At 34.4% G+C, this 12,946-nt stretch overlaps 1 protein-coding gene across 6 annotated transcripts in view; it reads left to right on the forward strand.

Annotated features, from left to right (window-relative positions):
* The first annotated feature begins 10,845 nt into the window (after positions 1-10,845).
* LOC143230977 (uncharacterized) overlaps positions 10,846-12,946 on the forward strand; it is a 38,680-nt gene continuing 36,579 nt past the window's right edge. The window contains exons 1-2 of one of the 6 annotated variants that reach the window (XM_076465346.1): positions 11,243-11,471; positions 11,873-11,940. The gene's annotated coding sequence lies outside the window, so the exon portion shown is untranslated. Of the gene's footprint in view, positions 10,988-11,238; positions 11,472-11,872; positions 11,941-12,946 lie in introns of those variants that run through there. The other 5 variants (XM_076465347.1, XM_076465348.1, XM_076465350.1 and 2 more) reach the window with 5 other exon arrangements.

Here is a 12,946-nt window from a genome sequence, read left to right on the forward strand (position 1 = left end):
GAAACTAATCCTCATTTGTGTTCATCCTATTCAGCCAAAACTTGCTTCAATAAAGATTCTTCATTTTCTAAACTATGAAAAGTGCTGCAATATATAAATGTATATATACACCCTTTCTTACCTAAGGGTGCAGATAGCCCTCGTGTAGCTTTGTGTGAAATTCGAAAAAACAAACTTACTTAAGGAATCTTCACAGACAGACCTTGCTATAGAAGTTGTTTCTCATCTTAGATCTAGAATTTTGTTTTTGTGAACTGCAAGGTATATCAGTACAATGTGCATGTACAGTGGGTTATCTGATGTTCTTTTGAAGAGTCAAACAATGCTGACCTGATTGAGCAAAAGAACAGTTGACCTCAGTTCTTATAGGAGAAGAGATAATAGACCCCCATACACACACACACACACATAAGTGTTCTGTGGATTTCATCTGGACTAAATCTAATACATTGAGTTGTGTATGTGGTTAAGGAAACCATGCACAAAACAAACTGTTTCCTCATCAGAAAGCAGGCAACACTGGCTTGGATGGTCATCTATATAACAAGGAATAAAATCTTCATTGCTTCTTAACTATGGATGATTTGCTCTCCTGTTGGATGCTGGAATAATTATAAGCATGGTGAGCAAAGTGGAAGTAATTAATTCTGCCAATAATGCTAGGGTTGTATTCTTAACACCATAACCAAAAACCAGTGGCTGCCAATCTACTCAACACAGTGAAAGCAACTTGGTAACTTATTGGGTGAAATACTGATGTGTTTGTGTGAACAGGTGGCTGATTGGTTGAAATAAAAGTTGCTCAGTTCCTTATAGATACAGCTGATTAACATTTGATAAAGCAACTGCTGCAGTGACTTTCTTTGAGCACTAAGTGGGTTCCAATTACTGAAATAGTGTATACTGTAGCATGGAGTTGCACAGCCTCTGGAAAGTAATTGTTTACCCCTAATAATAATTGTCAATAAGAAGGAGAGTATGCAAAAATTTTATGTTGATTTTAGGCAAGCATGTGTGGTAACTTGCATTGACACCTGTACTGCTTAAGAATGAATGTTTGGGTGTGCTAGTAGTTTATTCTCAGTTCAGTACACTGGTTCTGACATCCAGACACTGGCAAGTTGAGCTGCATAATAAAAGCTGGTCTAAATTGCTTTTAGCACTAGAGATAGCTTGTGTGAATTCTATGTTATGCCATTTTGTTTGTAATCCACCAGCTATTTTTAAGTGGATAATGCAGCTTAAACTAGGGAGACTGCAGTGGGAAAGATGCATGGTCTACATAATCAAAGTTTTGGTGTTTGGTCAAACCTTTAAGTCTGCAACTGAGAACTTGAAGATATTGTTCCAATCTATTCAGAAATGAAGCTTGTAACTGAAATCAGTAAAATGTTTGCTCATGGAAATGGAGGTGGAGTTTCTTAACTATATTCTGAAGAGAGATGGAGTCACAATGGACAGCTAAGATAGCTGTACTGAAAAACTGGCCTTTGCCAAAAATGAATTGAGAAGTTCACAGTTTCATTAGGTTAATATCATATTGCCAACTATTTGTGGCCAACTTTTTGAAGAAAACAGCTCCATTGTTGGCTCTCAAGAAAATGGAAACACATTTTGAATTAAGTAAAAAATGTGATTAAGCTTTCTTTTCCCTTAGCTTTGCTTTAGTTGATGGTCCAACACTGGCCAATTTCTGCTAAGAGTGAGTTTCTATTGGATATCACCTCCAGTAACAATGGAATAAAATAGTGTTATCACTGTTGTAGGATAGAGTGGAACATGTTATTGCATATGCTAGTCATACATTTCTAGCTTTCAAGGTCAGATAAAGTATGACAAAGAAAAAACCTCTTGCAGTGTCATGACCATAAAACTACCTTTTGTGGAAGGAAGTTCACCATTCAGGTGGACCATGCTTCACTGAAGTGGTTAGTAAGCCTAAAACCCAGAGGGGTAGATAGCTTCTCCGAGCCCATTTCTTTGGTTGTGGTTTCACTAGATAGTAAATAGGGACAGTGGGAATCTTGTGAATCCACTCATGCACATCACTAATTAGATGACAAGTACTTATACTTGAGTAAAACAAGAAACATGTTATGCAAATATAATAATACATTGGCAAATAATGATTTTATAACCATAAAAGGAAGAAAGACCAATGATCTGTCAAAACATAGTATGTTCCCCATAAAAATAAATCACTTCATTATGCTTAAGTTGTTGTTTACCAATATATAATTATGGCATCAGAAGAATGTGAATTTATAGTAGTTCATTGCTTGGGCCTGCAACACAGAAATGCAAACAGATATCCTGCCAAATGATAAAACGAAACCCATGTGTGGAATGTCTGGGACCTGGACACTGAGTCAAAGTTAAAACCATAGCTGTTTTAACATATATATTAAATGTAAACTATGACAAAGATTACTCCTCTAGCAAGTGGATACAATAGGAGATGCTTCAGAATCCCAAAGATGAGCAACTGAAATGACTCTGGCCTAGTGTAAATATACCTCACACAGCAGTAAGGTGTGCTGTGCCATTGCAATCAACCCATAGTACTCCAATGGTGTTGTACTTAGGGCACCCAGAGATTTGAGATAAGAAATAAATACTATGGGCTTTGTGCAACACAAATGCTGGAAGAGGTTCCAAGGTGTGACTGGAACTTATGCTAACATTTTTCTGGTAACAAATGAATTGTAATGTTCATTAGAACTGGCATGAGTGCTTGTTCTCTGCATACTAAGTTGTTTTTTTCTGAAATACACCTTTCAATGTCATTGGTTCTCTGCTTGGGACTGTAAAAGTCTTCAATCCATAATTATTCTATTGGCTGTATCACTGTGTTCCAAAACTTATCCATTGTTTCATACATTAACAGAGACTATTGTATATGTGTTGGCTGAAGACTAAACAGCATAATCTGGGGTATCAGAAGTTATTTACATGTATCAAAGAGCTCACTTCAACAGCCAACTTTCCACTGAATTGTGTTAGTTATGGTGAAGACTTGCTTCACTCTTCCACTCCTAGTCTGAATATTTATGGTTAGAATGATCGACTTGTATTATGAGGGTCTCAGGTTCAAATCTCTATCACACCAAACATGCTCACTCTTTCAGGCATAAAGCTATTATAATGTGATGGTCAATCTCACAATTTGTTAGTAAAAGAGTAGCCCAAGAGTTGATGGTGCCTTCCCTCTACTCTTTCACTGCTAACTTAGTGTAGCCCTCATGTAGCTTTGCACAAATTTAAACCATATTGAATAATTATTAAAAAAGCTTCTTGAGTTGTAATACTTTGATATAGCACTGCAAGTTAATTTCAACACAATGTACCATCCTTATTCAGTTTACACCACAATGATGGATTAGATTGTGGCTTTAAAGGCAAAAGAAAAAATATAAATAACTCGCTGGTGACAACAACTTGTTTGTCATTATAAGCATGACTAGCCCTTAACTAGAACCATCCCTTCAAAATCGGTTGTTACTACATGTGTGCTTATTGCATGATCAAGAAACTACATATGGATATTCATAAGCTCAAATATTATTTCAGATTTTCAACAGCACCTTTAAATTTGAACTAGGTGCTACAGTGTCATCTGCATGACACTATCTTCATTGCAGTGTTGTCACAATTGTGCACTTCATCATCCTCTGAAGTGTATGATACATTACAAAACTCATAGAAGCCTTTTCGATCTTTGGAAGTAGTCTGGTTCTGTATCCATCAACCAGATAAGTCTTCAAAATTAGCAAGTTTTTAATAAAACTTTATCATAAGCCTTGCAAAAAACCAGTATTTTTATATTGCCACTTACTTTGTCACCCACTATATGTTAAATGTGTGACTGTGAGTAACTAATTTTGTGGTACAATATATTAGTTCTAATATTTCAGCTAGAATTAGACAGGCATGCAGTTGGGTTTTGACATCATTACAGATAAACTAGGTGAAACTTTGCATAAGATCTTAATAAGGTCAAAATTAAAACAATATATAATGAACCCACCTACAAATGAATAAGTTATAAGTCAAGTTTAAGAGGAAGCTAACAATGAGAAGATATTATATAGTTTAGTATGCAAAATTTGTGGTACCTCATGCGTTTTCTATTATTTACATTGTTTTGTTTTCTTTAATTCAGTTCTTTTTGTTCCTTTTATTATTTGCAAAGTCAACAAATCTGAATATCCCAGACTAAGTTTGTCTACCATAACAAAGGCAGTGTTATTGTATCGTTTTTGTTTGTTGCTTTTTAATGTAAATTTTTCCTCCATTTGGGCTCTCTGTAACTCTTTAAATCTGGTATGTCATTATTAAAATGGAAGACTATTTCCTGAGACTTTATAGAAGCTGTAATACAGAGGAGGAATCTGCAGTTGTGGTAAAATAAAGATATTGAAGAATGAATGGAATAATTCTCTTCTTAATAATGAAAACATTCCCAATCTAATCTTATAAAGAAAGTTTTGAGCAGCTTCTAGGAAAATTCCTAACTACTGTAACTGATCAACCTTCATCAGTTAAGTGCTATATGTAAGAATATATAAGAATGAAACTAAATTGACATGCACTGAAGAATCTGGATATGAAAAGACTGAGGGTTGGAATCTATATGAGACTCCAAGATGGATTTTGATCATCCCAGGTCTTATCAGTCAATTTTGGCCAGAGGAGAGCTTGATATGTTCATAGAGAATAAGTGAATAAAAAAAAAATCTGTGATAACAAAGTGTACAAGGTTCAACATATTGTTCTCAGTCCAGAGAATACAGAAATAGCCAGGACCCTTTTGGGTTGGTGATGTAAGTGAAGCATTATGTGGTGATTAATGGCTATATTTGGTGCAAGGACAATAATAACAAAGTAATTGAGTCTGAAAAGTAACTGAGTTTTAAGCTGCATAAGAAATAAGAAGAATATCTGATTTTAAGTAAATCTTTATTAGAAACATAAAAACTGTGCACAGTTGTACAGACATGAGATATTCGCCTTTCTACTGGGTCAGTACATTGATCAAAAGCTTCCTTTCATTGAGATAATTTTGGAGAACTATACATTTTGACAACTAAGTAGAACTCTCGAAGTATACAGGTCATACACTTGCAAGAAACTTTACGTTCTTTGAACTAGAATCAACACATGACTAGTCATTTTCTCATGGCAGTCATCAACTATAACAAATATTATCCAATCCTTCAGCAAAGGACATTGCAGCTATTAATCCTTTCCACACTAAGCAAATTTGTTGCAAAATTCCCGTGGGAAAATTGAAATCATTTCAACAGTTTCAGGACCATGTGTTTAGGCTTAAATTGCATATAGATGGACTAAACAAAAAGTTTAAAAATTTGTCTATCTCAATGGAGATGGTGGAGAAACACACGATATCCCCACATATTACATATATCTCATCATATCTCTCTTGACATCGTAATTAGCAAACATGTTAGTTTTCTTCTGTTCCTAAAGTCATTCAATACATATGGAATGCCGACATAGCTCTAACAAAGAACTGCGTCTACTTATAAGAAAATAACTAATTAAAATGTACACTTGAGATACAGATAATAATAAAACTAAAGACCCTTTAACTAACAGTTGCATATTATATACAACACATAATCTAATTAATTGAAATAACTAGTGTATACCCTTTCAGTTAAATTTAAAATTCAATTAGCTATATGATAAGCAATAACGATACAAACTCTAATGGAGAGTAATGGTGACGTACATGGTACAATACGTAAGAAACTGAAACATGTAGTAAAATGATATATTTAAAACTCCTTACTTTTAATATGAACCATACAAAAACAGTGTAATTTCAGTTTAAAATGAAAAATCATATTTAAATCAAGAAGAACACTATATATAACTTAGATATGTTTAAAGTAACAAATGCTGTGCAAACTTTTTATGACGCTCAAACTTTCTAAAAATGAATATTATTGTGCACGCAATGTACAATAATACATAGATCAAAGCAAACAATTTCAGTTTTCTCATCAATTTTTGTGAACATAATGGGTTTGGTTTTGGATGAGATCCATTCCTGGCTGAATTTTTGACATCGAAACACACTAACTCGCTCATACATCGTAGATTGGTGTGAGAGACGAAAGTATGTTCATTACTTTTATTTACAGGTCAGCTTTTTATGTAACCTAGCACCCACATGTTCCTAAGAGATTCTGAATTGAATTCTACTTGACGATTTTTATCAGAATACAGTTACTGTGAGTGTTTTCAAGCTGCTGTCAACAAATTCTCCAGTGGATCCAATTGTGTTCTCATATTGATTCTTGTAATTTATTTGCAAAGTGACTGATTTTTTCGAGCTGAATAAATGTGTTACAAATACGACTAAAATTTAGATCATTTCTTCGAATAATTCACTGAGACAAGAAAACATTTTACGGTTTTCATTCTCAAACTGGTTTTTGTTCAGTACAAATATTTTACAATATGCAGGCAATTATTCACTAAACCGCAAAATATTTCCATTCAAGCTTTGTTTTTGAATTTCGCGCAAAGCTGCACTACAGCTATCTGCGCAAGCCGTCATTAATTTACAGTGTAAGACTAAAGGAAAAGCAGCTAGTCATCATCATCCACCGCCAACTCTTAAGCTACTCTTTTATCAACGAATACCCTCGCATTATAACGCCCCACGGTTGAAAGGGCGAGTATGTCTAGTATGATGGGAATTCAAACCCGCCACCCTCGGATTACGAGTCGAACGATTTAACTACCTGACTATGCCAGGCCTTCGAAGGTTGTTGGAACAAATTAGAGTTGAGTTTATCGAAAACATCAGCTGGATTTAATAGGACTAAGAGCCTCAAGACCTTATACCCCAGTAGCTATGGCCGCTAAAATATTGATAATAGTAATCTAATTTTCCGACTGTTAGACAAAATTCATCCATTTGTTCTTGATATTATTATTTTATTGTTTCACAAGCCTACAGAAAAGCGCCTATGAATATTTTATTTACACCTGGGCAAACCTAATAAAATTCCTGCAAAAGTCATGAAACAATTTTTTATATTGATTATTGAAAGAGAAGGAAAATATTTTTTATCATTTTTTGTCGTTACTGGCCAAGTCTTTCTTCAAAACCGTCCAAAGAACAAAGCCTACTAAACAAACTCCTGTCAAAGTTGTGGGACTGTTTATAAGTTGATTCTTGAAAGTCGAGATTTCTACCCTCTAAAATTTTTTAGGTTCTTCTTCACTACCAACATAAGTTCTTTGAAACCATTCAAGCCAAGATATAGAGGCCATTTAAACAACTTTATACTACCCATAAACGCTCCGTTTTATACCATTCGAAATGCTTTTTTATTAAAATAAATAATGGGTATATTTATAATAGTGTATCCAGTCTTATTATTATAAATTAAAACTTTACAAGCCGCTACATAAAAACAGCTATGAATATTTTACCTTTAAAACCACTTAGTTGTAAGCCTGAAAATATAATATTTACATTTTGATTCAACTTGTTTCTGAACTTTTTCGACAGTAACACTATCTCCTCAGCTGGAGATGGTAAAAGGACCTACAAGAAAAGATTCTATACATACAGTTTAGCTCCTTTGGGATAAAATATCCCACCCATGTAATTATCGTCTGTGGCATATCTTTAGGAGGAAGAAAGGATCCTTATTGTTAGGGGTATCATCGTGATAGATGATTTATGTCAGGGGCATTACAACACTTCACTTTGGCATTAATACCTGTACATGAGTGTCCTTAGGATGGCTCCCTCAGGGTCAAGCAGTTGGTATTGTTGGGCTAGGTCAACTAAGTGTCAGTATTTGACGTTCCAAACAGGTGCTGTGAATACTGTGTTTTATGATGGTGTTCGATAAAGTGCCCCACGAAAACCTGGCGTTATTATAATGCCTCTGTTTAGCATTCTAGTGTATCCACTCGTAGGGCTTCATCGTGTATGACGTTTGTGAGTTTTGGATATTTTCTTTATGTTATGATCACCAAATCAGTGACAAAAACACTAATATCCAATCCCCACCTCCTATTACTCTTGTACTTCGTTGTTTCACTCTTCATTTTGAGAAATTTTAAGAGCAACTGTCCTTCTTATTCATCCAAAGGGAATTAGAGGGCTTGCTGGCTCCCAGAGTCAGTGAAAAAGTTGTATTATGGGGACATCTTGGTGGCAACATCTACTCCACAACATGTCACAGGCCATTGGAGATATAGCTAATGATGTTACTCCCCATGCTACTTTGGATATCTCTCGAGGAGTTATTGTTGAAATGGATTTAAGGAACATTCCTGAGTCGGAGATTCTCATTGTTTTCTCCAGTTAAGAAGTATCTACTGTGAGATGCATTTCCACTCTCAAATACTGCAGCCTACTAATGTACTTATTCTGACATTTACATTGGCACGTCCGCCAGCCAGTGTTAAAGCACGTTATCTCAACTTTTGAATGTTGCATCTCAAATACTTCTAGTGTCATCAATATGATGTGTGCTCATTGTGGTGGCAAAGACCATGATGCATGTGAGTGTAAACTAAACACTCAGTACATTAGGTACAATACATGACTCCTACCCCTCATACCTTCGTTCTTGCCCTAAATTGATGGAAGAAAAAGAGATACAGCACTTATGTACGGTTCATAACATTTCTCTTTCGAAGACTTGGAAACTGTTGTCACCTGTTCTATGTCAGAGATAGGCTGCTGCATTTCATTCCACTGCTACAGTGGGATGCAATTGAATCTTTCCCTGTTTCCTGCTGATTCTTTCTCTACCCAAGTATGAAGTATTTTATCCTCCAAAGGTATATGAATTGACAAGTCTACACCTAATCCTGTCTCTGTCTCCATTGTCTCTTCCAGTGACTGTAAAAAACCCCTCTATTAGCCCTGATGTGTAGAACCATTATTTGGTCATGCACTCAGTCACTGGAGTCTCCTTCTTCCGAAAGAGATCTGCCCACACGGCCCAAATCTGGATCTAGACTTCCTTCTGATAAAGACAAACATCATGGTCACAAACAAAATAGTTTTCCATCCAGCTCTCTTTGATACAGTGGAACTATTGTGATTTTCATGCTAACTTTGATTATATTAAGGCTTTAATTGATTCCTATTATCCCGTGTGTCTGTTCTTGAAGAATTTGCAGGTTAATACGTTATGCATTTAATATGAAAAGATAAAACGTTACTTATGAGAGAACCTATCATGATATTAGACCAATAAACTCTCATACTTATTTCTTGATTACTGTGTCCTTTTCGTAGTTATTACCCAACTTTTTAAGATTCCCCTCGGTAGGCTCAGCAGATAGCCCAATGTGGCTTTGCTATAAGAAAACACACATACACACACGCTCTTTAAAAGTTACCCTTTTTTATCTTCTGAATCAAATTAATCAACTATTCGAAAGGGCTTAAATTTCTGTTCCATTTGAAAATACCATAGAAAACCATTGAGGTCTCTCTGTCTGCTAATTCAAATAATTTTCACCTTTAGGATAATAATTTCAAAGCATGGATCTTTCATTCATTTGTTTATTCAGCATCCAAAGTTTTCTTACACACAAAAAGCGATAACTTTGAATTCACAACTTGTTTTTTGTATGTTCTCAGCCTAAATGAATATCTTACAAAACAACAACAACAAACGAACAAAATAACCTGACATTTTCACCTTTCGGGGTAAAGAGTTAACGTGGCTTATTCTTTTGCATTCACTCTTTTAAAAAATTGGAAATTTTCAGTAAAGAAAACAATAAAAACGTTATTGTGATGTGCCTGTCTTGGACTGTGTAAAGTTTTATGCGTGAAAAGTTTGAATTTAAGTATATTAAGCGTTTTTAGATTGTCCCATTGTGGTTCCAGTCAGCTGCAGTTTGGCCTGACATGGCCAAGTGGTTAAGGAACTCGACTTCGTAATGCGAGGGTCGCGGGTTCGAATCCCCGTCACACCAAACATGTTCGCCCTTTCAGCCGTGGGACGATATAAATTACGGTCAATCCCACTATTCGTTGGTAAAAGAGTAGTTCAAGAGTTGTGATGACTAGCTGCTTTCCTCTAGTCTTAAACTACTAAATTAGGAACGGCTAGCTTTGCGTGAAATTAAAAACAAACCATCTGCAGTTCCCAAAATTTTACAGCTTTGGTATTGTCTGTTAATGTTTTTAGAAATAAAAAATTGTTATATTTACTGATTGGTTTGGTTTTTTGAATTTCGCGAAAGCTATACGAGGATATCTGTACAAGCCATCTCTAATTTAATAGTGACAGACTAGAGGGAAGGCATCTAGGGGTGTTTGATAGGATCGATATTTGAATCCACGGCTCTCAGGTTTCGGGTCGATCTCCCTAACCATCAGATTTGTGCATTCTAAAAGAGTATTTAAAAATAACTTTTTATTCCTTTTAAAACATTATAATTTTGCATCATGGATACAAAACAGAAAGTAATGGCAGATCCAGTTTCATTAACTTTGCATTTATCATTCACATTTATATTTGCTACTTCATATATTGAGAGTTCCTTTGATTTGTTTAACTTTTTCTTTAAGAACTGAATTTTCATTTATCATTCATGTATTTTGTTGTGGACAACCATGCACAAATAAAGCCAGTTATTGAATTAGTGAATATTTATTTTTTCTACGTTAATAGCAGTTCCTGTTTACAACCTCCCCCCCCCCGCTAGTACAGCAGTAAGTCTACGGATTTACAATGCTAAAATCAGGGGTTCGATTCCCCTCGGTGGGCTCAGCAGATAGCCCGATGTGTCTTTGCTATAAGAAGACACACACACACACACACTGTTTACAAAAAATACAAAACACGATGGTGGTTTTTTACCATGTATAAACAGAATATTTCGTAGGCTTGTGATTTGTAGACTGAAATGACAGCGTGTTTGTAGTGTAGTTTACTGTTCAGGTATAATGTGAATAACCGTAATGGTAATTTCATTGATTCGTTGTTATCATTTGTATCAATCAGTGACTGGAACTTTCTGGCTGTTTATTAGTCTTTGTAAATCTATCTCGTTACATATGTAGTACAACTTCATTGTTAAACTGAACGAAGGCTTACTGTAATATAATTTATTCAGCGTAGTAAAAAATAAAATTATGGTGAAAAACACGTTTTTTTATTAGTATTAGCTTTGAATTCTCAAAAAATAAATATTAAGGTTATTCAGGTATACACTTACAAGTTACTGAAACTAAACGTTATTTAGTATGAGTTTTAAAAGCAGCATCTTACAGTTACGTGGCCATCAACACCTCAGTGAATATTACGAGTATTAGTAGTAATTGTCTTATAACTAAATTTCAATTTACAGTGGCACTTTGTCAACTCTAAAGTTTTCATTTAATGTGTAATGTGAGGTTTGCCCAATACTACTCATGAGGCTACTTCCTGTTGATTCTTTTATGCCATGTTAGTTGATTCTCCAATGCATACACGTGTCTATTATTTATAAAATTTATGCAGTACTTTAAAAATATTATCAACTTATCACATTTAAAAGTTAAAAATCTAAAATGTGGTTTAAAATAATTTTATTTCCAAACATTTACAGAGATATTTCATACCTAAATATCTATATTAACTGCGTATTAAACCACATTGATTATAAATGTAACTTCTAACTTAGAAGTTAAGAAGTGTCTGGTTTCTATAAGTTAATGTGTTTTGTGCATGTAATTTATATACAAGTTTCTGTAACTGAACCCTTTACGTGAGCATAAAATATATAACAAAGAATTGCACACACACATATATATATATATATATATATATGTGTTTAAATTATTTGTTTGTTTTTTTCACTGTGCAAGGGATATGTCAATACTATAGGAAAGTGGTAAAGAATAACAATGTTGAATGGCAGGTATAACCCTGTAAGGTATGTGAAGATTTATGCCTTTTTTGTTCATTCTTATAATGTGACTTTTACTTGATTTCTTAAATTCCTGAATATTCCACACCAAGAAATAGCTATTATCATATAGTTGGCACAATTATAAAACTCGAAATATATTTTTTGCACAATGGTAGACATAGAGGCAAGAAATTGGATAATATTAAGAATTCATGATTCATTGCTTAATACAGCTTACATATTTATTAGCTTTAAAATTATCCTATAGTAAATGCAGTTTATAGGCCTGAAATGTCGATTTTCAAAAAGTATGTTTTTTTAACACAAAACATACCTGAACCATTCACATAAGTGGAATAGGATTAAAGAGATGAAACATATAGATATATGTGTGTGTGTCTGTGTGATATACCATTGTCATGTCTTGATGACTGTTTTGGCCTAGGCAAGAGCCAGTCAGAGCTGTTCCAGTGTTGTTATTAGCTGGTGTACCTCCTTTATCCTGTTATACATTATCAAGCATCTGTCCATTTGGCAGTCATCTCCTGAGAATGTTGCTACAGAATTTGTATATGCAGAATTTTTAGGAGTATGTTAGTAGTGGGTAGGGTTGTTGGCATGTTAAACTTTGGCTTTTGCTAAGGTAGCTCTTTTGTACCTTTTTCAATGGTTGGTCCTCCTTGAAGATGACCTAAGAAGGTCAAAAAGTTGTTCTGTATTTTACTTTAATTAACGTTTTAATACCCATACCAACCATCTTTAGAATACATTTTTTGAATATCCAATATTCTGTTGTAAAAACACCAAAATTTCCTTCTTCCATATGTTCACAATGTGGCATATTCAGGTGACTAAATTAACATAAAAGCTTCATTAGATTAGTCTGCTAAATAGGATATTTATTCAACATATGGAACTAAGGTGTATTGCTGAAATTTAACGAGTTAGTGCCAAACAGAAGAACGTTAGACAAAATTACAATCTTTATGTGGAGTGCAAATACAATGTTCTTGAAGTTTCTCACAATCAA

This window comes from Tachypleus tridentatus, chromosome 10 (genome assembly GCF_004210375.1).
Source record: "Tachypleus tridentatus isolate NWPU-2018 chromosome 10, ASM421037v1, whole genome shotgun sequence".
In the NCBI taxonomy this organism is placed as follows: domain Eukaryota; kingdom Metazoa; phylum Arthropoda; class Merostomata; order Xiphosura; family Limulidae; genus Tachypleus; species Tachypleus tridentatus.